Source organism: Cynocephalus volans, chromosome 9, assembly GCF_027409185.1.
Source record: "Cynocephalus volans isolate mCynVol1 chromosome 9, mCynVol1.pri, whole genome shotgun sequence".
In the NCBI taxonomy this organism is placed as follows: domain Eukaryota; kingdom Metazoa; phylum Chordata; class Mammalia; order Dermoptera; family Cynocephalidae; genus Cynocephalus; species Cynocephalus volans.
This window is the reverse complement of record NC_084468.1, coordinates 65,885,849-65,911,581: the sequence shown is the minus strand read 5'-3', so window position 1 is coordinate 65,911,581 and position 25,733 is coordinate 65,885,849. Positions and strand designations below refer to the sequence as shown.

The 25,733-nt window shown below is 38.6% G+C and overlaps 1 long non-coding RNA gene across 1 annotated transcript; it reads left to right on the top strand.

Moving 5' to 3' along the window:
- The first annotated feature begins 116 nt into the window (after positions 1–116).
- Positions 117–25,526, top strand: LOC134386604 (uncharacterized). The gene is made up of 3 exons (XR_010024474.1): positions 117–482; positions 4,347–4,417; positions 25,235–25,526. It is a non-coding gene; the product is annotated as an uncharacterized LOC134386604 (long non-coding RNA).
- Positions 25,527–25,733: the final 207 nt, after the last annotated feature.

Below are 25,733 nucleotides of genomic sequence, written 5' to 3'. Positions count from 1 at the left end.
GCTCCCCCCACGCCGCCGCCCCTCCTGCTTTATTAGAGCAACATGGCCACCCGCCTGGAAGGGACCATTTGCTTCCCCAGGAAGGGGTGTGCGGCTAGGCGGTGGGAGGGAGCATGGTGGGCGGGCTCCGAGCCCGGGTCAGCCGGCCCTAGCCGCCCCGCTCGCCCTCCCTGAATTTATCCGCCGGCCCCCAAGGGACCCTTTCCGGTGCCAGCGAGATACCCCCAGCCTATGCGCTGGCCGCCATCCCCCGCTCCGCCACGTCCTGGAGTCCGAGTAAAAGCCTGAGCGCGGAGGTCCCAGCCCCGGGGCCCTCCACGCGCTTTGCGGAGCGGGCAGCTGGAGCAGCTGCGAAGAGGGGGAAGGGTGGCTGGAGGAAGACAGGTCGCAGGGACAGCATCTCGCCGAAAGTCAGACCCGAGCGAGCACGCCCCGCCCGGAGGAACCGACTTGGAAGGGAGTGCGGGCCATCGGGGACAGAGGTGGGCGACCGAGGTGGAGCTGGGCGGGTCCCCACGGGGGGAGAGTTGCCCCTCCGCAAGTCTTCCCTTCAGAAGGGAGGGACTACAGCATAGGCAGCTGGAAGCTGTCACTGTAGCATGCGGCCGGGTAGGGGACCACGCTGGAGAGGAAGAGGCTGTAATAGTTGCTGCTGTGGCCGACGCAACCACCGCCCGCTAGGGAAAAACGTCCCCGCTGGAGAATTAAGGCAGCTGTTGGCTGCTCTAGAGCGTAGGGACTGAGGCCACCCCCGGGTATAGTTGGAGAGGTCACACGGGGGGTCTCAGCCGACTTATTCTATCTCTGGGAACAGAGCCGGCGACCAGGAGGAGTGCGTGCTGGGGCTGCAACTGGGTGACGCAGCGACGGCGCCAGGCGGGTGGCCCGAGTGGGTGAGACTCCGGGCGCGTGGGACTGGGAACCCCACAGTGGGGAAGGATTTTTCCAGTAGATGTTGGGGCGGGACTGCGTGTCTGGGTGGCTGGCGGAATGGCTAGGTCCTGCTGTGTGCGGGGTGGCGCAGCGCTGGGCAGCGAGGTGTGTCAGATTTGCTGTAGATTCCCGCAGCCCCTCGTGGGCGGGGAGGGGGCCCACGACGACTAGGTGATTGAGGATAGCAACCGGACGGGGACGGGGAACCAGTTGGATTGACGCACAGGGCAAATGTGGTGAGGCTGTGAAGGGCTGAGATCAGCCCATGGGATTGCGCCCCCAGGGAAAACCTGGCCTATTGAATTATGTAAAAGACAAATCGCCTCTTTGGACTGGGGCGCCTCAGAGTCTGACCTGAAACTTCAAACACCCAGATTTCTGGGGAACTTGAGTCTGTCGCCCCCGCTGTCCCCGCCTCCTCTGGGCAGCAGGATTCAAACGCGCTTCGCAGACTTTGACTAAGGACGAATAGTCTCCGGGGGCGGGTCCGGCTGCTGCAGAGCAGATGTTGGGTTGCTCTGGTAGGTGGGTGAGGGGCTTGAAGCCACCCAGAATGAATCCAACTGGCAGGACAGCGGTGGAATAGCCAGGGAAGAAAGTATGGAGGTGAACGAATAGAGAGGGCCGCTGACCTGGACCGGATCCAGACTTGCAGAGCACTTCAACTTTGACTAATTTCTGTGCCCTACTTTCAAATCTTTTGAAGATAGGGACCACCACTTTATGCCAAACATACAGTAGGAGCTCAATAAGTGTTGAATTAAGATTACACCTGGAAAGGTGCTTTGCAAAGGGAGGGGGAAGACAAATATTCTCATCTGCAGCTTTGGTATATGGACACTTTCTTCTTTCTCTCATGGGGAGGTTCAGACAGTGGCATGGACAAGAGGTGTCAGGTAAGCGATACAAAAAGTGGGCTCTACACACTGCCAACCGGATGTCAGGGCGATTGCAAAGACCCTCGCCACTTTGTTATATTGACTAGACTGCAGAATTTTTTTTTTGGTTGATCGATTTTATTTTTATTTATTTATTTTGTTGGTGAATGTTCATGTTGTAAACTCAGATGATTAGATTATAAGAATATGAAACTTTTCAAATTGATAAAGGCATTGGTGCTATTAGTAACTCCACTGAGACAATAGGCAAAAACCTGTTTAAGGATTGATTTATTTAAAAGCCTATTAGGATTTATGGTTGCCCTAGCTATTATTGCAGGCAAACCTTGCTTTAGACTTGTTATGCAATTGAGAGGTGTTCATACTAACACATATCTTTCTCTAGACTATGAATTCTCAAGACAGTAGTGCTTATTTGTCTTTCAGTTTCTAGCTGCTCTAATATATTTCATAAATGTCGAGTTGCGTTGGAATGGAGATGAGGCTAGGGGCTAAGAAATGAAGAAACTTTATTGCCGTGCTGAGGATTTATAACGTGATCCTGTAGGCAATGAAGAGCCAAGGTCTTTAAGCACAGAAGTGACATCAAATTTGCATTTTAGAAAAGAGCTGTAGTGAATATTTGACATTGTTAATAATGCAGGATCTATTTTCCTTTTTAATGGAACCCCAAGGGCTGGCCATTTAGCTCAATTGGTTAGAGTGCTGTGTTGTAAATAACACCAAGGTCAAGGGTTCAGAGCCCCTTACTGGCCAGCCGCCTAAATAAATAATGGAACCCCAATTTTTGTTTGTTTTTGGTTTTTTTAGCAGCTGACCAGTTTGGGGATCTGAACCTTTGACTTTGGTGTTATAACACCACTCTCTAAGCAACTGATGGAACCCCAATTTATTTGGCGAGATTTTCCAGTAAAGGTTCTACCTTGGTAGAAAGTAAATTTCTCTTATAAAAGAGGATCCTAAGTACCTTCCTTTCATCACCATAGTACACCTAAGAAAGCATGTGATCTAAACTTGGCCAGACACTGTTACATTTGAATCTTGAGTCAAGTGATAAAAAAACAGTACAAATTGTTACAGTTTATGCATTCATAATTTATTTTTTTATTTTTTGAGTTAAGTTATCTAGGATTTCTTTCTGTGGCTTGCTATCAAAGAATCCCACCTGGCACAAGATCACTCTGACTACCATAAATAGGATGAATTAGAAAGGGATACAATAAGAAACAAGGAATAAGTAAGAAGCTATTGCCACTTTTATTTTGGATACTGAACCCCTCCTGCAACATAATATGTAAAATATTTAATAAAACATTTTAAAACACATCCAAATTGGAAAGGAAAAAGTAAAGCTATCTATTTGCATATGACATGAACTTATATATAGAAAATCCTAAGGAATCCACTAAAAAATCATTAGAACTAATAAATGAGCTCGGCAAGGTTACAGGACACAAGATCAATACACAAAAATCAATTATATTTCTGTACACTACTTGCAATGAATAATCCAAAAATGAAATTAAAGAAACAATTTATTTTACAATATCAGGAAAAAGAATAAAATACTTAGGAATAAATTTTACAAAAATAGTATAAAACTTATACTCTAAAAACATTGCTAAAATAAATTTTTAAAAATCTAAATAAATGGGAAAACATCACATGTTCATGAGCTGGAAGATTTAATATTGTTAAGATGGCAATTTCGTCAAACATCTACAGATTCAACACAATCCTATCAGAATCTCAGCTGCCTTCTTTGTGGAAATTGACAATTTGATTCCAAATTTCATATGGAAATTCAGGGACCCAGAATAGCCAAAACTTGGAAGACTCACACTTCCAGATTTCAGATTTTACGATAAAGCAGTTATAAGTCAGTGTGGTACTAGCATAAGGATAGATGTATAGATAATGGAAGACATATAGATAATGGAATAGAATTAAGAGGCCAGAAATAAACCCAAGTGTCTGTGGTCAACAGATCTTTAACAAGAGTGCCAAGACCATTCAGTGGGGAAAGACTAATCTTTTCAACAAATGGTGCTGGCACCACTGAATAGCCAAATGCAAGAGAATTCAGACCCTTACCTTACACCATATAAAAATTAACTCAAAATGGATTAAAAATCAAAATATAAGAGGTAAAATTATAAAACTCTTAGTTTGGCAGTTCTTCAAACAGTTAAACATAGAGCTACCATATGACCCTGCAATGCCACTCCTACTTATATCCGCAAGAGAAATAAAAACATATATGCACACAAAAACTAGTATAGGAATAGTCATAGCATCTCTCGCAATAGCCAAAGGGTGAAAACAACCCCTATGTCTATCAGCTGATGAACAGATAAAAAAAGATGGTGTATCCACACGGTGGAGTATTATTTGGCCATAAAAAGGAAGTACTGGTACAGCATATAACATGGATGAACCTTTTAAACAGGCTATGTAAAAGAAAGGTATCAAAAGACTACTCATTATATGGTTGTATTTATCTTACATGTCTAGAATATACAGCTCCATGGAGACATAAAGTAGATTAGCAGTTGCTCAGGACTGAGGAGAATGAGGAGATACAGGTAAGACATGGGGTTTGTTTTGAAGTAATAAAATGTTCTAAAATTTATTGTGATGTATGAGGTTCCAGGTTCTCTACTCTCCACCAACAGTAGGTATATTCAGTTTTTTAAATTTTAGTCATTCTAGTAGGTATGCTGTAGCACCTCAATGTAATTTTAATTAGCATTTCTTTAATGACTAATTGTGTTCAGCATCTTTTGATTTGATTATTTGTCATCCATACACCTTCTTCAGGGACATGTCTTTTGCCTGTTTTTTAATTGAGTTTTTTTATTATTTCATTTTGAGATATTTTTTGGTGGTGGGGGGAGCAGCTGGCCTGTATGGGGATCCAAACAGTTGGTGTTATCAACACCACACTCTAACCAACTGAGCTAACTGGCCAGCCCTAAGTTTTGAGAATTCTTGTAGATCTGGATACAAATACTCTAACAACTATGTCTAAGTATTGTCATTTTATTTTCCTAATAGAGTCTTTAAAAGAGCAGAGATTTATATATGGAGTGTAATGTATTGATTTTTTTTCTCTTATGGATTGTGTTCTTGGTGTTATATCTAAGAAATCTATGCCAAGCCATTGCTTTTCTTGTAGAAGTTTCATAGTTTTAGTTGTAAAATTTAGGTCTACAATCTATTTTTAATTTTTTTATATGGTGTGAGGTAAGGAGTGAGGTTCATTTTTTGGCATATGCAATTTTTCCAGCATCATATCTAGAAAAAAATATTCTTTCTCCACTAAATTGCCTCTGTACCTTTCTCAAAAATCAATTGATCATGCAGATCCCCATACAGGCCAGAGGCAAAGAAAAAAATCAATTGATCATATACATACTAGTCTGTTTCTGAATTCTGTATTTTCTTCGATTGGTCTGTGTGCCTATCTTTTTGCCAGTACCACACTGTGTCAATTACCCTAGCTTTATAACAAATCTTGAAATGAGGGGAAATGAATTCTCCCAATTAAATTCTCTTTCAAAGTGATTTTGGCTATTCTAGTTCCTTTGCCTTTTCATGTATATTTTATAATAAGCTTGTAAAAGTCTACCCAAAAATCATGCTGGGATTTAAATTGAGATTGTATTAAATCTAAAGAAGAACTAGGGAGAATTAACATCTTAACAACATTGAATCTTCTACTCCATGAGTGCAGTGGTTCCCTCCATTTATTTTCACTGCTGTCTTCCTTCAATATTTTGGAGATTTCCGCATACAGATTTTGCATGTATTTTTTAGTTGTTTTTTCTTCCTTTTTAACTGCTTTGTTGAGATACCATTCACATACTATACAGTTCATCCATTTAAAGTACACTGTTCTGTGGGTTTTAGTATATTCATCAATTCCCATCTCACAATTTCCTCCTGTTCCTTCAAGCCCTAAGAGTGGTAATGACTTCTTTTTTTATTTTGTTTTATTTATTTATTTATTGGTAGCTGTCCAGTACAGGGATCGAACCCTGGTTCCTGGTGTTATAACACCACACTCTTGTTTTTTTCTCCTGCAATATTACTTTTATTTGTTTATTTTATCAAAACATAATTGATTATACATATTTTGGGGGTACAGAGTTGAATATCAACACCTGTGTGCAATACGTGATGCTCAAATCAGGATAGTTAGTATATTCATCATTACAAAATGTAATCATTTTTTGTGACCATTAACCAGTTTCTCACTAACTGCCCCCCCTCTTTCCTACCTCTAGTAACCACAGTCCTCTTCTCTCCTTTTGAAAGTTCAATGGATTATTGTAAATGTTGTATCTTTCTTTTTTATTTGTTTATTTTTTTAGCTCCCACTTACGCAGCATTTCTCTTTCTGAGTAACACCACACTCTAACCACCCAAGCTAACTGGCCAGCCCGGTAATGACTTCTTAATGTTACTAGTCTTTGAGTGCCTTACCATTTCTTATTCTTCTAACTTTGCCTGTTCTAGGGCTTCTCACATTTCAGTGCATGTGAATCACTTGGGGACCTTTGTTAAAGTGCATATTCTGATTCAGGAGGTCTGGGGTGGAGCCTACTGAGATTCTCCATTTTTATCAGGCTCCCATATGTTGCTGATACTATCGTTCTGGTGACTCTACTAGAGTAGCAAGCTTTTACAGTTCTGTAGGTATTATAGTCCCTTTTTTAAGTTTCTTCATTTAAAACATCTGCAGTAAATTTATTTTTCCAGTGAGAGTCTGATAGACATAGATGGAAAAAAAATTGAAATTGTCATTTATGAACTCATATAGACTCCAGTCCTTACCTCTCTTTCTCTGTGTTAAAACAAAAAAATGGTTTAAACATTCATTCTAGAAATTTGCTAGGCAATGTTAGATTTACCTGTAGTTCTCAGACTCTTCCCTGCTTCTAACACTTTTTATTCTCTTTGCAAGTCAGGACAGTATTTGCCCCTCTTCAATCTTTTGGCATTTCTTATTTTTCTCTGGCATCCCAACACTGACTAATATCGATTCTACAATCACTTATGCAATGTCTTTCATTTATAATTCATTTAGGCCCAGAAAGTTTCACTCATTTAAAACAATTGGTTGCTTGTTTACCACACTAGATTTTAGTAGCCTTTTAATCGTGTTTATGCTGCCTTTTTTCCTTAAAACATTATTCTCTTTGATAGAGGAGACAAATAAAATAAAACTTGAGGAGTTTTATCTTTTCTTTGTCATCTGATAGCATTATGTCATCAGCACAAAGCAGTTGCTTTCATCCTTTCTTATTCACCCTCTTGTGGCAAGTATTACTTGAAAAACAAAAACCAGATTTTAAAAATTTCTTGGTTTTCTTTTTAAAGGCAAAAATTACCTAAGCCTGCAAGGAAGTTTCAACTTTTGTAGGTTTGTGCTACTTTTCAATGCATGTCCTTTTAAGATCTGACCTTAGTAAGCAGCCTCCTCCTGTGAAATGAAGGCTCCCTGGAGGACGATGGCGTGGCCTGCTGGAGCTGGTCCGTTCCCCTAGCTCTGCTGTCACTCATTCTCAGTAATTCCTTTCTCCCTGTGGCCAGTCATTGTGGTGCCACTTATTACTCCTTTTTATGAGCCTAGGAAATTTACGTAGTTGGATTCCTTCTGAATACTTGATGTTGCCAACAAATTAGAAGAGAATCATACACACCTGTATATTCTGACAGCATTATCACTTCTGCCTTCTCACCTTTTTGTCTCATCCTATTCACTTCCTATTGCTGGCAGCAATTTCTGCCAGTGGAATAACACTTTCATACTGAGATTACTCTGCACCCTCATCTCTCTTACTGCAGACTTGTTCCTTTTGATTGCAGTAAAACTTCCTTTATTTATTTCAGTAATAATCTCCTTGCTACCTCGTGTATCAATATCTGTTGAATTATGTTCATTTTGTTATTTTTTTCCAAGTTGAGTTTGCTTTACTACTAACTCTCCCTTTGCAACCAAAGATTTCAAAAGTCATCAACAATGTTTTTCAAGTTTCTTCTGTCCGTTTCATTTAGTCCCACCTGGATCAGTGGAAGTGGATACCGGTTGGTTGGTATGAAGAATTTGGCAGGTGCTTCATGCCTCATCATTATGCCCTTTAGGAAGATAATAGAATCAGCCATTGCAAGTGACCTCCTTCCTCATCAGCAGTGAGAAACACAGGCTTGGGAGTCAGGACGCTTAGGTTCATGCTCCTACACTGCCAAACATCATAAGCTATGCAAATTTTTTTTCATGTATTTGGGTATAAGCTAACTTGCTATAACAGAGATACCCCAAAACTCATTGGTCCTCAAAAAAGCAGATGTTTATTTCCCTCTCATGATATAGTCCAGGGAGGCCCGGCAGCTGTGCTTCTTGAGGCCAGCCAGGAGTCCATATTCCTTGTCACTATCTTGTTGCTCCATTAACTTTTTTTTTTTTGGCAGCTGGCCAGTATGGGGATCTGAATATGACCTTGGTGTTATAACACCACACTCTAACCAACTGAGCTAACCAGACAACTTCATTAACTTCTGATTGTTACCTCATCTGCTCTGATCAAAGCTGGTTCACCAGCACCACATCCATATTCCAGCTCACAGGAAGGGTGAAGAAGAGGAAGTAGAAGGAAAGCAATTTCCTTTTAAGAAAGTGATATGGGCATAGCCTACGTCACCCATGCTCACATTCCATTGACAAAAACTCAGTCACATGAACTTATCTAACTGCAGGGGAGGCTAAGATATATAATCTCTTATATGGCATCAAGATGTCTACTGAAACTCAGGGTTTTACTTGTAAAAGGAAGAAATGAAAAATGGATACAGGGGGGATATTAGCAGTCTCAGGGGTAATATATTTAATGGTTGAAAATATAAAATAATATAAAATGCTATAGAATGAAGCCTCACACCCTATTCACCCTGTATCCAGTCTTCACCCCTCTCTTCAAGAGGTATATACTTTGTTAGTGTCTTATGTATCTTTCTGGAGTTTTTTAAAGCAACTTCAAGCCAATACAAATATATATTCTTATTTCCTACCGTATGTTTTATATAAAAGAAAAACATACAATATATGTCATTCCGTACCTTTTTTTTCTTAATATATTTTGCATATCCTTTATATCAGTGCACGGTCATTGCTGTAGATTGGATGCCCCCCCCCCCAACTCACTGAAGTTTAATCCCCACTGTAACTGTTGAGGGTGGGAAATCCAATTATGTAGATGAAAGATGGGGCCTTGAAGAGGTAATTAGATTGTAAAGACTGCCGTAGTGAATGGATTAATAATGGTGGTGAGAGGCGTGGTTCTGAGGGCTTTAAAAGGAGAAGGCATGAGGAGCTATCTGTCACTGTCACCACCACCAAGGCCTTCTCCAGATGTGTTCCCTGGACTTTGGACTTCTCAGCCTCAGAAACTATAAGCAATAAATTTCATCTTCTTACAAAGTACCCAGTTCCAGGTATTTTGTAGTAAGCAACAGAAAAGGAGTAATACAGTTATTTTCCTCATTCTCTTATACAGCTGCCTAGTGTCTGTAAGGATACATTACTGATAAATTCCCATTGATAAAGAGAAATTGACAACATAATTCTAAAGTTTATGTGAAAACACAGAAGACCTAAAATAGCCAAAACAATTTTGAAAAAGAACAAAGTTGAAGAACTTACACTGCCTGATTTCAAGACTTACTAAAAACCTACAATAATCAGGATGTGGAATTGGCCAAAGTACAATCACATAGTCCAATGGAAGAGTATAAAGAGTCTAGATGTAATTCACATGTATGGTCAAATGATTTTTGACAAAGGTGTCAAGATAGTTCCATGGAAAAGGATAGTCTTTTCAGGAAATCATGTTGGAACTACTGGATATCTATATAGAAAAAAAGAACCTCAATTCTTATTTCTCCTGTACATAAAGATTGAATCCAAGTGGATCATAAGCCTAAATGTAAACAGTAAAACTTCTAGAAGAAAACATAGGAAAAATCATCATGACCTTGGATTAGGCAACAATTTCTTAGAGGGAAAACAGAAAGCACTAATCAACTGGATATCACCAAAATCCAAATTTTTGCTCCTCAAAAATCACCAGTAAGAAACTAAGAAGGCAAGTCACGGATTGGGAAAAAATATTTGCACTACTTGCAAAAATAATTTTTTTAATGGGCAAAATATGTGAATATACACATCATAAAAGGATATATGTTTGGCCAAATGCACAGGAAACGATACTCAACATCCCTAGTCTCAGGCAAAAGCAAATTAAACCACAACTATATACCACCTACTAGAATGGTGGAAATTAGAAACACTGAGAATTTCAGTTGTTGGAGAGGATGTGGAAGACCGGAACTCTGATACATTGTTTGTGAGAATGTAACACGTACAAGCACTTTGGAAAACAGATTGGCAGTCTCTTACAACGTTAAACATATATTTACCATATAACTTAACAATTACACTCAAAGGTATTTACACAAGAGAAATAAAAACATATGTCCACAAAAAAACATGTCTACAAAAACATTTTCATAGCAGCTTTATTCATAGTAGCCAAAAGATAGAAACAACCCAAGAGTTCCTCAACAGGTTAATCAATAAACAGATTGTGGTACACCTGTACAGTCCGACTCTACTCTGCAACTAAAAATGGTGGATACATGCAACATGTGGATAAATCTCAAAAACACGCCGAGTAAAAGAAGTCAGACACAAAAATGATTCCATTTATATGAAATTCTAAAAACAAACTAATCTAATGGGTATATATTATACAAATGACACATCAATAAATTTGTTTTTAAATTTCCACACCAATGTCGTTTTTGTTATATCAAAAGCTGTAAGAGTAGGTCTCTTTCTCTAGAAGTCATCACATACCATCAAACTTTTGCTTAGATTGTTGAGGGCTCACTCTGTATCAGGTACCATGTAAGGTATTTTGCATGCATATCTCATTTAATCATCCCAATAATCCTCTGATATCTCCCCATTTTATGATGAGGATACCGAAACACAGGGACATTAAGAAAATTGTCCAATATCCAGTTAGTGTTGTGATGCTAATAAGTGACTGAGCCAGGATTCAAGCCCAGGTTTGTCAGACTCCATCATCCACATCCCTCATCATTATGCTATGTCACCGCCTTGGCACTCACATCTTTCCTCATACAGCTTTTGGAGTTTCGCTCACCAAGTCTAAAAGCATCGTCTCTATTATTTAAACACTAAGAAACATAAGATTTAGCATTTGCAGGAGAATCTTTAGTTGTGGAGAGAAAGCTGCCCAAGCATACCTAACTTGGTTCTTTCTGAGTATATGTTTAGCACAAGCTGGTACATAGGAGATACTCAATATACATTCACTATTATTGTGGTCATGGTATTTTTTTATATTATTTTACCTACCCCTTGGGATTCTGTCCCTTCCTGCTGCCACTACTATATTGGTGCCCAGCGTCTGCCAATCCCCTCTAATGCTCTGGCCCCAGCCCAGACAAAAGCCTCTTCCTATTTCCTCTTTGGCACAACTGACATTTAAAACCTTTTTTTAAAAAAGTCTTTAATGGAGCACAAAAGGCAAATATGCAAAGTGTGTAATTAGTATAAAAGCCATCTGGCTTACAAAATATGTTTCTGATCTTACCATTTATTAATTAAACATTTACCAGAAAACAACATGTAAGACAAAGTGTATACTACGTTGCCATTTCTGTAAAAGGAGGAGAGAATGTCATCTAAAGGAACATGCATAGAATATCTTCAGAAGGATGCACAGGAAGCTGGTGATAGTGTTTTCCCCTGTAAGGGGCACATGGGGCAGGTGTGGATCAAGGTAATAAACACTGTGGGTGACGCACCATATCTATTTTACCCAAATGCATTTGGAAAACTGGCTTTCTCCAGGGATGGCTCTGAATGGTTTAAGTATGATTCCATTCTTTTAACAGTGAGTTCCCAAAGAATGGGTTTGTGACCCAATTCTGTCCAGTGAAATGAAAGAAGGAAGGTTTACTGGAATCTAGGATTTGCTTTCTCACTCTTAGGAGATATTCACAGGAAGTCAGCTTTTCTCTCTCCTGTTGGATATATATAAGGAAGCATGAAGCCCAACTGTTTCCATTTTTCAACTATGAAAGAAATCAGCCTTAGGCTGAGCCCATGTACTAGAGAGCAGAGTAGAAAAACAAAGAATCTGGGTCCTTGATGATACCGTGAAGCTGCTAAATCAGCTAACTCTGAACCCTATCTTCTATCTCTGATAAATGAATGAATATATTTTTCTATCATTTATGCCAGTTTTTGTCAGGTGTCACATTTCCATTACTTGCAGTTGAAAACAATTAATGCAGATGGAGACTTTTCTTCTTTTATACACTTTCTGTATTTTCCTTTTTAAATCATGTGCATGTGTATTTATTTTTTAAGATTTTAAGAGTTTACTGTGTTTCCAGGCACTGGGAAAATAAAGACTATTCAAAGAAAATCCCCTTTAATCTTAAGGGGTTTTGAAGATTGCTTTGTTAAGAAACTTGCTTCTTCCCCACCAATGATCTCAACCATCCCAACTCTTCTACGGGGAAAATGTGGATTTACCCTTTATGCTGTGAATATAAGTTGAGCTATGTGAAACTGACTTTTCTATAGGTAAAAATGGTCAATATTGGCAATTCATAGTATAAATCACTAATCATAGTATTCTCAAAGAAAAAATTATACACATTGTTACCAAGAGCATCAGTCCTCCCTGCCAATGCCCTGAATATCCTGGCCATTGGTGATCTTTTCCCTTGGGCTTTCCCCAATTTTTTTTCTGTCTATTTTCATCATTTCTACTCCGAGATCACAGAGAATTGATAAAGAAGGACAAGATTCCTGCAGCTCAGATCATTATACATTCACGCTGTCTAACCCTGTTTTGGTTTTGGTTTTTTTATTGCCTGTCATTCCCTCTAGCAGCTATTCCATGCTTCCTACTTACAGAGGAAACCAAATCTTCCCACCAGGAATGTCCTTAGGCCCCCTCATGTACAAATTGGTGCCTCTGTCTATTAGCCCTCAGCACCCCTGCTCCTTCCCAAAGATGCTGCCCCTGGACTCTGTCTCTCAATTGTCTGATGGTAAGAGCAGCAGATAAAGCAAACAAAAAGACACTAATTTATAGTTTATATCATGATATAAAATATTAGTTAGCTATTGCTGCATAACAAATTACCCAAAAATGTAGTGGCTTAAAACAATAAACAGTGATTATCTCACAGTTTCTGTGGGTCAGGAAATCAAAAGTAGCTTACCTGGGTGGCTCTGGCTCAGGATCTCTTATGATATGGCAGCCTTGGCACTGGCTGGAGCCGCAGTCATTTGAAGCCATGGCAGGGGCTGAAGATCTGCTTCCAATGTAGCTCACTCACATGCCTGGCAAGTTGACACTGGTTATTGGTAAGACCTGGTTCTTCACCATGTAGATTTTACCATAGGTTAGTTGAGTGTCCTTTTGACATGGCAGCTGATTTTCACAAAATGAGTGATCCAAAACATAGGAAAAAGCAAGGTAGGAGCCACAAGGTCTTTTATGACCTAGCCTTAGAAAATTACACTGTACCATTTCTACCATATCCTCTTGGTTATCACATTAGCTCTTTTCAGTGTAGAAAGTGACTACAATATAGGGTTATGAACACCAGGAGGGAAAAATCACTAGAGACTGTCTTGGAGGCTAACTACCAAGCTATTATTTTCAGCTGAGATATTATTTACAGATGAGAAAACTGATACTCACAGGGTCTATGAGATACATCAAAGTCACACATTGAATAAGAAAGCAATAGAGGGAAGCCAGTGCAGTCTGCCTCGTAAGTCCATGCACCTGCTACTATGTCATCCTGCCTCTGGGGCAGTGGTACACTATCGTGGAATGACTTTGAATTGTTATGCCACTGTTAAGTTATTGTTTAATGTTTTGGACTAACAATATTTTATAATTTTTTAATTTTTCTTCTAAGGCTGTACATATGGTAGACATTCAGTAAATAGTTATTCTCTTCCAATAAATCAACTTAGAAAAGTGGAAGTGTTAACACACTTACAAAGGTTTTCATGGCTACTGTATATGGCCAATGACATCACAGTTTCAGTGGGAACAAATTGTATTAATAATAATAATAACTAAGGGAGCTGGAAGAACTATTGGACATGAATCAAATTGGCCTTAGCAAAGGGAGTTGGGAGAAAAAAAGAGGCCAAGCCCCTGATTTGTTTTTGGGGTTAATCCCCAACTGGATCTGATCACCCGTCTCTCTAATTCTTCTCATCCTCCCCAATAAGATGAAATCTCTCCTTCAGAAAGAGATTGAATTTAAATGTATAACCAACTCTTTTTCTTGTCCTGTGCTGTAACAGGATTTATATTGGTATCTATATTTAAATTTGTTTTTTTATTTAGGTATATATGTATATGTTTGCATATATATATATTTATTGATAAGAATCTTAGAATCTTTGATAATCTAACCTCTCAGAGAAAAGCACGTTAATATGCTGGTGTATTTTCTTCTAAAACACTGAATATTTTTATATAAATAAGGTGATGCTAAAAATAGCACTTTCTCCTCTTTCCCTACTTAACATTTTTATATTGTTGAAGATCCTTCAAGAACATTACTTTTTAATAGTTCACTGATTGCTTCTGATTACAGATGTACTATGACCTCTTTGGAACGAATTTGGACATTTCTGAAAAAATATAAAGAGAAAAACAAAAACCACTCATGATCTCACCATTCAGATTGCAACTGACAATATTTCTGTGTATTCATATCTAGATTTTTTTCTATAAATACTTACATGTGTAGACATATTTGTAAAAGCAAGTGTTCTGTGTCTTAAATCACATTTTCACTTACAAGTATATCAGAATATCTTTTCATATTAACACATACAAGCCTTCATTACATTTTTGATGACTGCAACTACCCATTGACATCTAGATTATTACTATACTTCATTTTTATAAATAACTGTGGTCAATGACCTACCACACACATCTTCCACTGCTTGCTTAATTATTTCCTTAAAATAATTCCTGGAAGTGGAATTGGTGGAATTTGAGAAAAATCCTCACTCTTTGGCAACCTCCCTCTAACTACCCTCTGTACTTTGTAATAACTTCCTCTATGTTTCAGGAGTGTTGTAGAAATACCTTTTATTTGCATGAATTGCTGTGTAAAAAATATAAAGTAGAAATATATCCAGTAGGATCTTTTTGATGTTGTTGTTATTGTTTTGTTTTGGGGTCAAACAACAGAGATAGGCACAGGCTAAGCCCACGAAACAGATATTCAATAGAAGGGTCCGGGTAGCTCACACGGGAAGAGTTGAATAGTCAATCCACAGACAGGCGAAAAACCATCCCTGCAGGCATTACCAATCATAGGAGTCAGTTTCATCTTCCAACTTTCTGTCACTCTGGCCAAAACTCAAATGCCAGGGCAAAAGTCTGGTTATCCTGGCTTGGATTGTGTGCCTGCCCTTTGTCCAGTAAGAGAGAGAGAGTGGAGAGAGAGCACGCACATATGCACCTTGACTGGTCCCACAAAATCTCAAGGCACAAACATAGGTATTTCCCAAAAGGAGTAAGCTGTTGGACAACCCAGCTCAGGCTGCTATAACAAAATACCATAAAGTGGGGGGGCTTTTAAACAACAGAAATTTATTTCTCACAGTTCTGGAGACTGGAAGTTTGAGATCAAGGTCATGTGGTCAGGTTCTGGCGGGGTCCCTCTTCCTGTTTGCAGACTGCTGACCTCTCATTGTTATTCTCACCTAGCCGAAAGAGGGCTAGCAAGTTCTCTGGCTCTTATAAGGGCTCCACCCTCATGACCTAATTACCTTTCAAAGGCCCAACTTCCAGATACCCTCAGATGGGGATTAGAGTTTCAAGTCTAATTAGAGTTTGGGGGACACCAACAGTCCATTGCATCAGACACAAATAACTGTGAGTACTATACCAGGATGCTATTTGTATTAGAATATGTGTATGAAATAAGGATATAAGTTCATGTCTATAAACTTCTCTAATTGATATCAGAGAAGGCATTTAGGTAAATATGTTTCAATATTTAAGTATAAGTTGAGGCCCAGGTAAGGATCAGAGGAAAATTATCTTTAATACTAAGTAAAACTCTTCTGTTAAATCAGGGGCACTGAGTCAGCAGGTGGTGCGTTTTCAAGGAGCTGATGGGGAGGACAGGACCCCGGCCTGCATAGTCGGCCAGCAGCTAGAACAGATGGTATGCATTTCCAGCTGCTAAGTTTCCACATTAAGGCTATACACAATCAAGTGGATCAAAACTTTGAGCAAGACAGTCCAGGATGGTAGCTCTGGGGAACTCTCCCTTTGGCGTTTCATGAAGAGTTTCTCTGCCACCCATTCATCTACAGCTACCTCCATCTGCCACCCTTAGGATTCTTTCTTTCATTACCATGCAGAGGCCAGTATTCTCCTCTTCCTTTTCTCCCCATCTTTTCTGTTTCCAGATCTTAGGGATAGCAGGAGAGAGTTCCCTAAAAAACCATGTTGCATTCTCTGGGAGCAGATGCAAAAATGGAGTTTGGGGTACAAGCTATTTATTAGGCATCAAACCTGTGGAAGGAAAGGGGATGAAGCTGGATTGGGCAGAGGGAGAATTTGAAACATAATGTAGACCCAACAAAGCTTGAGCCAACTCCATGGGGAGCTCTGGAGTGAATATTACCCATCAGAGTTGTCCCTCTCCAGGCAGAAATGGCCAGGCCACTCTCATCTCGCTCGGTCACTGGGTGTGGGCTACTTCTAAAGGGTGTGACTTCATGAAGAGCATCTCTCTACAGCTGAGGCAGACTCTGGAAGAGCTGACTTGCTGAGACTGCTTGCTAAGTGCCCTCCCAGCAGCCGGTAGCAAACCCTTCTTTGTAAGAGATTTGTGCTGCATATTTCTGTTTACCACAAGCCATGTGTCCTTTTTCTATTTTTCCTGTTTCAAATCATTGTTAACAACCTTTTCATTTAAAAATGGTTTTAAGGGGCCGACCCGTGGCTCACTCGGGAGAGTGTGGTGATGATAACACTAAGGCCAAGGCCATGGGTTCAGATCCCATATAGGGATGGCTGGTTCGCTCACTTGGGAGAACGTGGTGCTGACAATATCAAGCCAAGGGTTAAGATCCCCTTACCGGTCATCTTTTGAAAAAAAAAAAAATGGTTTTAGATTTACAGAAAAATTGTGAAGATGGTACATAGAGTTCCCATATAAGCCACACCCAGTTTCCCCATATTATTAATGTCTTAAATCACTATGGTACCGTTGTTACAATTAATGAACCAATACTGATGTAGCATTATTAACTAAAGTCCGTATTTTATTCAGATTTCTTTGGTTTTTAACCTAATGTCCTTTTCCTGTTCCAGGATCCTATACAGGAGAGCTCATAATATTTAGTTGTCATGTCTCCTTAGGCTCCTCTTGGCTGTGACAATTTCTCAGATTTTACTTGCTTTTGATGACCCTGACAGTTTTGAGGAACACTGGTCATATGTTTTGTAGGATGTGTCTCAGTTTGGATTTGTCTGATATTTTCCTCGTGATTAGACTGAGGTTATGGATTTGTGGTAGGAAAATCACAGAGGTCAGGTGCTAGTTTCATCACATTATGTCTAAAGTACATACTATCTACATGACTCATCACTGTTCGTGTTGACCTCAATCACCTGTGAGGTAGTGTCTGTCAGGCTTCTCTCCTGTAAAGTTTCCCCATTTCCATACTGTTCTCCTTGGAAGGAAGTCACTGTGAACAGCCTTGACTCAATGAGCAGGGAATTATGCTCCACCTCCTTGAGAGTAGAGTACCTACAGAAATTGTTTGGTATTCTCCTGCACCATGGGAGATTTGTCCCTTCTTCCCATTTATTTAATTATTCACCCATTTATTGAAATCGGTACAAACTAGTGAATATTTATTTTATCCTTTGGGTTGTTATCCAGTACTTCTTTATGTATTTTGTTGCTGAAATTTTTCCAGCTTCAGCCTCTGGGAGCTCTTTTAGTTGTCTCTTACATCCCTCTAAAATACCCCCATCACTGTGGGTTTGTTTGTCTTGAGCACTTCCTTATTTTCTAGCACTACTAAATGCTCTAGTATCATCTTGTATATTCTCTGCCTCAGTCCTAGAATCTGCCATATCTCTAAGGGTCTCTGGTTTCTTTTATTGGAGAATGGTATTAGAAACCAGCATCTGGGCACCAGATGTGCTCATTGCTACTGGGGTGTGATTGCTTCTAGGCCCTCTCAGCTGTCAGAGCAAGGAAATATGTGTGTTAACTAACCCGTCTATCTGCATATATCTATAAATTGTTCTTTATGTAGCCATATTTGTATCTATACTAGGATAAACATGAGTTTATTCTGATGTCTCCAACTTAAATCCATTACCACATAGATCATTGTAGCCTTCTTCCTTGTTTGTAACCTCTGACTCCAATAGTGAGAAATTAGGCTCTCACCATCAGCCATCCATTTCCTTGATTGTTCAATTTTAGTACACATGTAGAGTAGTGTAGTGGATTGAATTATGTCCCCCCTAAATTCCCTGAAGCTTAAATTGTGTCCCCAAGTTTTATGTATTAGAAAGTTAGCCCCGACTGTGACTGTTAAGAGGGTGGGAAATCCTATTATGGTAATTGAAAGGTGGAGCCTTGAACAGGTGATTAGATTGTAGGCCCAGTGTAGTAGTGAACGGATGAAAATGGTGGTCAGGGGCGTGGTTCTGAGGGCTTTAAAAGGAGAGAACATGAGAGCCTCTCTCTCCCTTGCTCCCTCTCTCTCGTGGTCTCTCTGCTTCCACCATCTTGCAATGTGAGACCCCTGGGTCATTGTTGCCACCACCAGATGTGTTCCTTGGACTTTAGACTTCTCAGCCTCAGAAACTGTAAACAATAAATTTTGTTTTTCTTTATAAATCACCCAGTTCCAAGTCTTTTGCTATTATAACAGAAACTGTTATAATACAAGTATTTTCAGAACTGTTAACATATACCCCATGAGATACAACTTTATAAATTAAAGCACAGCATTTATGTGGTCTTCATCATGTACAGTTTCGTTTGCCTTCAATCACTTAGACTCCACTCATTTGCAAAGAGACTTAGATCAGTAACTTTTCCACCTTCCCCTTCTGGTGAGGTGATTTCACACATTTGTAACACAGTTAGATTCTTTTGTCATCGTCTATATTCTATCCTGAGATCACCTCATGAAAGATTTTTTAAATTTGCATACATTAAGATTCACTCTTTGTAAAGTTCTATGGGATTTGACAAATGCATTATGTCAAGTATCCATTATATACATGATCCATTACAGTATCATACAGAACAGTTTTACAACCCTAAAAACATTCCCTGTGTCACTATTCAGCCCTCCCTAAAGCCCTTGCAACCACTGATCTCTTTACAGATTCTGTGCTTTGTCTTCTCCAGAATGTCACAGAAACGGAATCATCTATTATGGACCCTTTCAGACTGGCTTCTTTCACATAACAATATGTATCACACTTCCTGTTTACCTTTTAATATCTGACTAACGAGGTAGAAACAAGTTGCTATAAAGAAAAGTTTAAGAAATCTCAATTAGGCTGTGAATATTTTTTTCAAAACCAATACGCTGGGTAGAAAGGTATGCATATGTTTAAGCTTTGATACATATTGCTGTTTTATAGAAAGGCCTTCAGCCCTCTTGGCAGCACTGGGTATAATTTTTTTAGGATTTTTGCCATTTTCATAGTCAAAAATGATAGCTTGTAGTTTTTGTAATTTAAATTTATTCGACAATTACTGATTGGATTTTTTAAATATTTACTGGCCTTTTTTTTCTTACTTTGTAAATTTCCTGTTTATATCATTTGCCTATTGTAACTTTTTTCTTGAGCAATAGAAGTTTTTACACATGAATGATATCAAAACATTGCTATAGATAAATAAAATTATCTTCATGGCTGCAAAATACCATCATATGAGCACATCAAAATTTATTGAATCATTCTCTGGTTACTGAATATTAGTTTGATTTCAATTTCCTTTTTCTCTTTTCTCTCTCTTTCCTTCTTCCCATTTCCCTTCCTTTCTTTTTTCTTCTTTCCTCCTTTTCTTTCATTCTTCCCTCCTGCTATTATAAATAACACCATAAACATCTTACACATATAAAATGTCTAAATTTTTAATTATTTCCTTAAGAAATGTTCCTGCAAATGAAATTACCAGATCAAGAGTTATGAATATTTAAATATTCCTGATAGACAGTTATTTTCCAGAAAGAACCAATTTATATTCCCACCACCAATATACTAGGGTCAGGAGGCTGCCACACCTTCATCAAGAAAAACCATTCCCTTTGCATGTGCCTGACACTGCCCACGGGATATTTTTCTGGTCTTGGAGCAAGCCCAGACGGGGTAAGCCTGTGCTCATAAATACAGAAATCTTAGAGCGGTCTTTTCTGTTAGCATGTGCAATTAAGAATTGATAGTTCTGGGCTGACCAGTTAGCTCATTGGTTAGAGTGTGGTGCTGAAAACACGAAGGTCCAGGGTTTGATCCCTGTACCAGCCAGATGCCGAGGGGGGAAGAAAGGAAAAGGAAAAAAAAGAATTGATAGTATTGACATACCTACCTTGCTACAAGATTCATTCCTCTCCATTTTATCATTTTTTAAAGAACTTTCAGATAAGTTGTGTATTTGTTCATGGAATTTCTTACAAGCTGAGAATACACTTTAAATTGAAGAGAGACATATTAACACCAAGAAACAACATACTTTTTAAGTGCATTTGCTTAGGAAAGGTATACATTAAGAAATGATTAAAGGAATTCAATCCTAGCAGTGAAGGAAATACAAAGTATCTAACATTCTTTTGTAAAATTTCCATGTTAGATAAAGTCGAATAAATGACCTTGATGATTGAACAACTGTGCAATCATTGAAGAGTAGTCAAAAGATTTATATTTATTGATTAGTCTTTTAAAAAATCAGATTCCCTTACTGGTCAGACCTCCCCTACCCCCGCCCCCCAAAATTCAGAGGCTGGCTGTTTAGCTCAGTTGGTTAGAGCATGGTGCTGACAACCCCAAGGTCCAGGATTCAATCCCTGTACCAGCCAGATGCCAAAAAAAAAAAAAAAAGGATTTATATTTATACACATTTTCCTTCATATTATTAATGATCTTCAACTTATTTCTTCAAGAAAATAGTTCTCAATTCATGATATTACATACAGAAATAGATTTATGACTTCATATGAAACAATGAAAAGGAGAAACAAGAAAGTGAAAAAGAGCAAAAATTCCTTAGTAAATATTTTCCTATACCCAAATTTTAATCATATCTAAAGTTTCCCCACTTACAAAATTTTCTTTGCATTTGATATACTTCATAAAATTGTGTAAATATGCTCTAGCAAGATGTAAACACCACTTAACAATAGAAATACAATCTAAACATTGCCTAAATTCACGAATTCTGTTTCAATTGTCAGATATAATAATAATTACTATTTGTTGGGGTCTTACTGTGGGATCTAGTACGTGCTCTATACACCTGTTCTCAGGCATCACAGCAATTGTGAAATGGGGTTTCCCAAAAGCAAAACCTGAGACAAGAGATTGTGTGCAAGTAGTTTATTTGGGAGGTGATCCCAAGAAGCACAATGAGTTAGCAGGAAAAGTGAGATGGGGAGATGAGAGATTAATTCACCAGTATAGGGTGAGTGAATGAGCAGATTACCACTGTGGGCAACTGGAGCTCTATCCAGCTGGGGACCATCTGAGGAACTGTGTGAATTTACCTCTGAATTGTCCCACCAAGGGTAGAGAAGACTTCTGTCTCTCACTAGTGGAGGATCTCACCTGGGGGCATTAAATCCCTGACACTTTTGGACTGTACAAGCTCTTGTGGCACCATAAAAAGCCCAGAGAAAGCAAAGGAGACCAAGGCAGGCCCAAAGGTGGGTGGCTGATGGGCATGGGAGCTGTCCCCTGCAGCTGCAGTGGGCCAGGGGTTATGGAGCAGGACATCAACAATGTCTGCTATTGGAGCATTCACTCTGTTTTAAAGTTGAATAAACTGGAATTCAGAAAGATTACCTGCCCAAGATTGCATTGGAAGTAAGCAGCAGAACTGGGGATCCTTTATGTGTGACTATAATCCCGTACTCATCGCTATTACTAAAACATGCTAATGTTGTAGGCACACCCTGAAGATTATGGAATTAATTTCAGAATTTGGAATTTGGGAAGTACATTAGATATTCTTGAGTTTATTCCATAGTATAGGAAACTGAAATCTAGGCATGCTACATTAAATTGTAAGTCTGATATTTCTCAAAAAGAAGACATACAAATGGCCAAAAGGCACATGAATAAATGCTCAACAGCACTAGGCATCAGGGAAATGCAAATTAAAACCACAACGAGATATCATCTCACGCCACTTAGAATGGCTATTATAAACAACACAGAAAACAGCAAATGCTGGCAAGGATGCAGAGAAAAGGGAACCTTCCTGCATCATTGGTGGGAATGTAAATTGGCACAGGCATTGTGGAAAACAGTATGAAGGTTCCTCAGAGAGCTAAAAATAGATCTACATTTACCCAGCTATCCCACTGGGTATATTCCCAAAGGAAATGAAATCAATATATCAAAAATACACTTGTACTCCCATGGTCAGTGCAATGCTATTCGCAGTAGCCAAGAGATGGAATCAACCTAAATGCCCATCAATGTATGAATGGATTAAAAAACTGTGGTATACATATAGTCAGTGGAATATTACTCAGCTGTAAAAAGAAATGATATCCTGTCATTTGCAGAAACATGGATGGAACTAGAAACGATCATGTTAAGTGAAAGAAGTCAGGCACAGAAAGACAAGTACTGCACAATATCACTCATATGTGGAATCTTTTTTTTTTATTTATTATAAGCACATTATTATTACAAATCATGATTTTTTCTTTATGCCCTTTACCCAACCTATCCCTCCCCAATCCCTCTCCTGTCTCCTCCCCCATCTCTAGTATCCTTAGGTTTGTTTTCCCCTTCTGAAAGTTCAACATATTGTTTTGCTCTTTTCTTTCCTTCCTTCCTTCCTTCCTTCCTCTACCCAGTTATAAATGAGAACATGCAGTATTTCTCTTTCCTTGTCTGGCTTATTTCACTTAACATAATTTTCTCCATACTCATCCATATTGCTGCAAATGGCAGAATTTCATTCTTTTTTATGGCTGAGTAGTATTCCATTGTGTATATATACCACGTTTTCCTTATGCAGTTGTCCATTGATGGACACATAGGTTGGTTCCATATCTTGGCTACTGTAAATAGAGCTGCAATGAACATGGGAGTGTAGACGTCCCTTCAACATGATAATTTCCATTTCTTTGGATATATACCCAGAAGTGAGATTACTGGATCATGTGGCAGTTCTATCTGTAGTTGTTTGAGGAACCTCCATACTGTTTTCCATAGTGGCTGCACTAATTTACAGTCCCACCAACAGCGTAGAAGAGTTCCCCTTTCCCTGCATCCTTCCCAGCACTTGCTGTTCTTGGGCTTTTTAATAATGTCCAGTCTAACTGGGGTGAGATGATATCTCAAAAAAGAAAAAAGGGAAAAAAAGTGTTTCTCAGAGAAGTAGAGAGTAGAATAATGGTTACCAGAAGCTAGGGTGGTGGGGGGAAGAGAAGTGGTAGACTAACAGGTACAAAACTATGCTGTCTACCCTAAGTGAATCAATGTGCAGTATGTGCATGTATTTAAACAACATGCTGTACCCCACAAATACGTACAAGTAAATGTTAAAATATTTTGAATTAAATAAAAAAACCTTGTAAGTCTGAGATCACAGAGCTGGATGGTTTCAAAGCAGGACATAGGGGCCACACTTGGGAGAGTGTGGTGCTGAAAACACCAAGGCCACGGGTTCGGATCCCTATATAGGGATGGCTGGTTTGCTCATTTGGGAGAGTGTGGTGCTGACAACACCAAGTCAAGGGTTAAGATCCCCTTACCGGTCATCTCTTAAAAAAAAAAAAAAAAGCAGGACATAGAACCATCCTCCCAGATTTCCACACAGTGCTCCTTCCTTGCCAATACACATCCCTTTATGTAAATACATTTAATCCATTAAGAAAAATAAAAGATACGTACAAGAGGTCTTCAAAATGTTCATGGAAAGATCCATATTATCTTTTAATTCTATTTTTCCATGAACTTTTTGAAGTAACCTCATATTTATTGTTATTACAAATGTAACATACATTACATTTGAAAGCTAAAGCTACAGACTAGCCTCATTTCTTCTAAATAGTGTCATAAGCCCTGGGCCTGATGGTATCTTAAAGATTATTACATATTTCATTATTTCTCCTCTTGCTGCCCCATATTTTCTCCTATGAAGTCATTTCCTAAATAAGAGTGTTATAGCTGAAATTAAATCAGCAATTAAAAATAAATGAACTACTTGTTGCTATAGTCTCTAGGAACCGCTTTGGATAAACTAAAGTGTTATTCAATTAGCAAACTAAAAATGGCCTGCATGATTTTATTCACATTCACAGTTTACTGAAGGTGTTATGAATAGGGACTCCTGTTGTTTTAAAATATTAGGAAGTTAATATAAGGTGTTTTCTCTAGCGAAAAAGGCATTCTATAAAGACCTATCATAAGACTATAATTGCAAACTTTTAAAATGAGGAAAAATGTCATTATACTCTTTTTATCATGATTTAATGAACTAATTCAATGAAGTACAGTAAATATTCTCATTTGATATAAAATGAAAACCACTGATTGCATCTAGGAGGAAAATAAGTCTTTTATTAAATTTTTAACTTGCAAATTAATGCCATATGTGGGGATTCTGATTTAGTAAGATTAAAGTCACAATATAGTAATGATATTATTCCTCACAAGGAAGACCCTATATCCACACACATTGACTAGCTCTTTTCTTCATGTTTTTTGTAGCTGCTTAAAACAAAAAAACAAAACATACAAACAGATAAACTCATTATTTGTATTCATTTGGGAACTATTTAGGTTATACTTTGCCACATTAATTGCTTTGAAGTTTTGTCCTTGTCCAAATGTAAAAGTATGGACCTTCTTTTCCCTACTCAATATTGTAAAGATCAGGAAGTAATATCCTTTATTTTCATCTTCTTGGAGTGATATAATTTTTCTCCTAATGGACTGTTTCTTGTCCCTTTAAAGTTTTGAGAATTTCTGCTGTTGTGTATTTGAATTTCTAAGAAAATCTTTCTTTCCACCCAGGGCTGTAGGGTAAAGAAGGAGGAAGCCAAAGAGGAGAGAGGGATGCAGAGCAAGTATGGAAATAATCAGCTCTTCCAAAAGAATCCATGTAACAAATCATCTATTGAAAGAAATACAGTGTGTTACATTCATACCACCATCCATACCTATTTGGATAGTAGCAGCTGTTTTATTTGAAGATCCATGAGGACTTTCTCCTCATGGAAATATGTATAATCATATGGCTAAAAGAAAGCCTTCAGACAGATCTACCCCTAAATAATTTTGGGTAAACCAGCTGCATTAGCTTTGGTTAAGGTTAATAAAAAGAGAAAATATCTTGAAATGTATGCATAGTAAACATAGTAGACATTTGTATGGTCAAGTACAACTAAACTCTAAAAATGTCAGGATTTTTATCTCTCACTTTAAGAAGCACCTCAAAGAGCACAATTGCTACCTTTTATCCATATTCAAGTAGACGTCTAGTGCTTTTGTATTTTCCTGTAGTGTTCTCAAA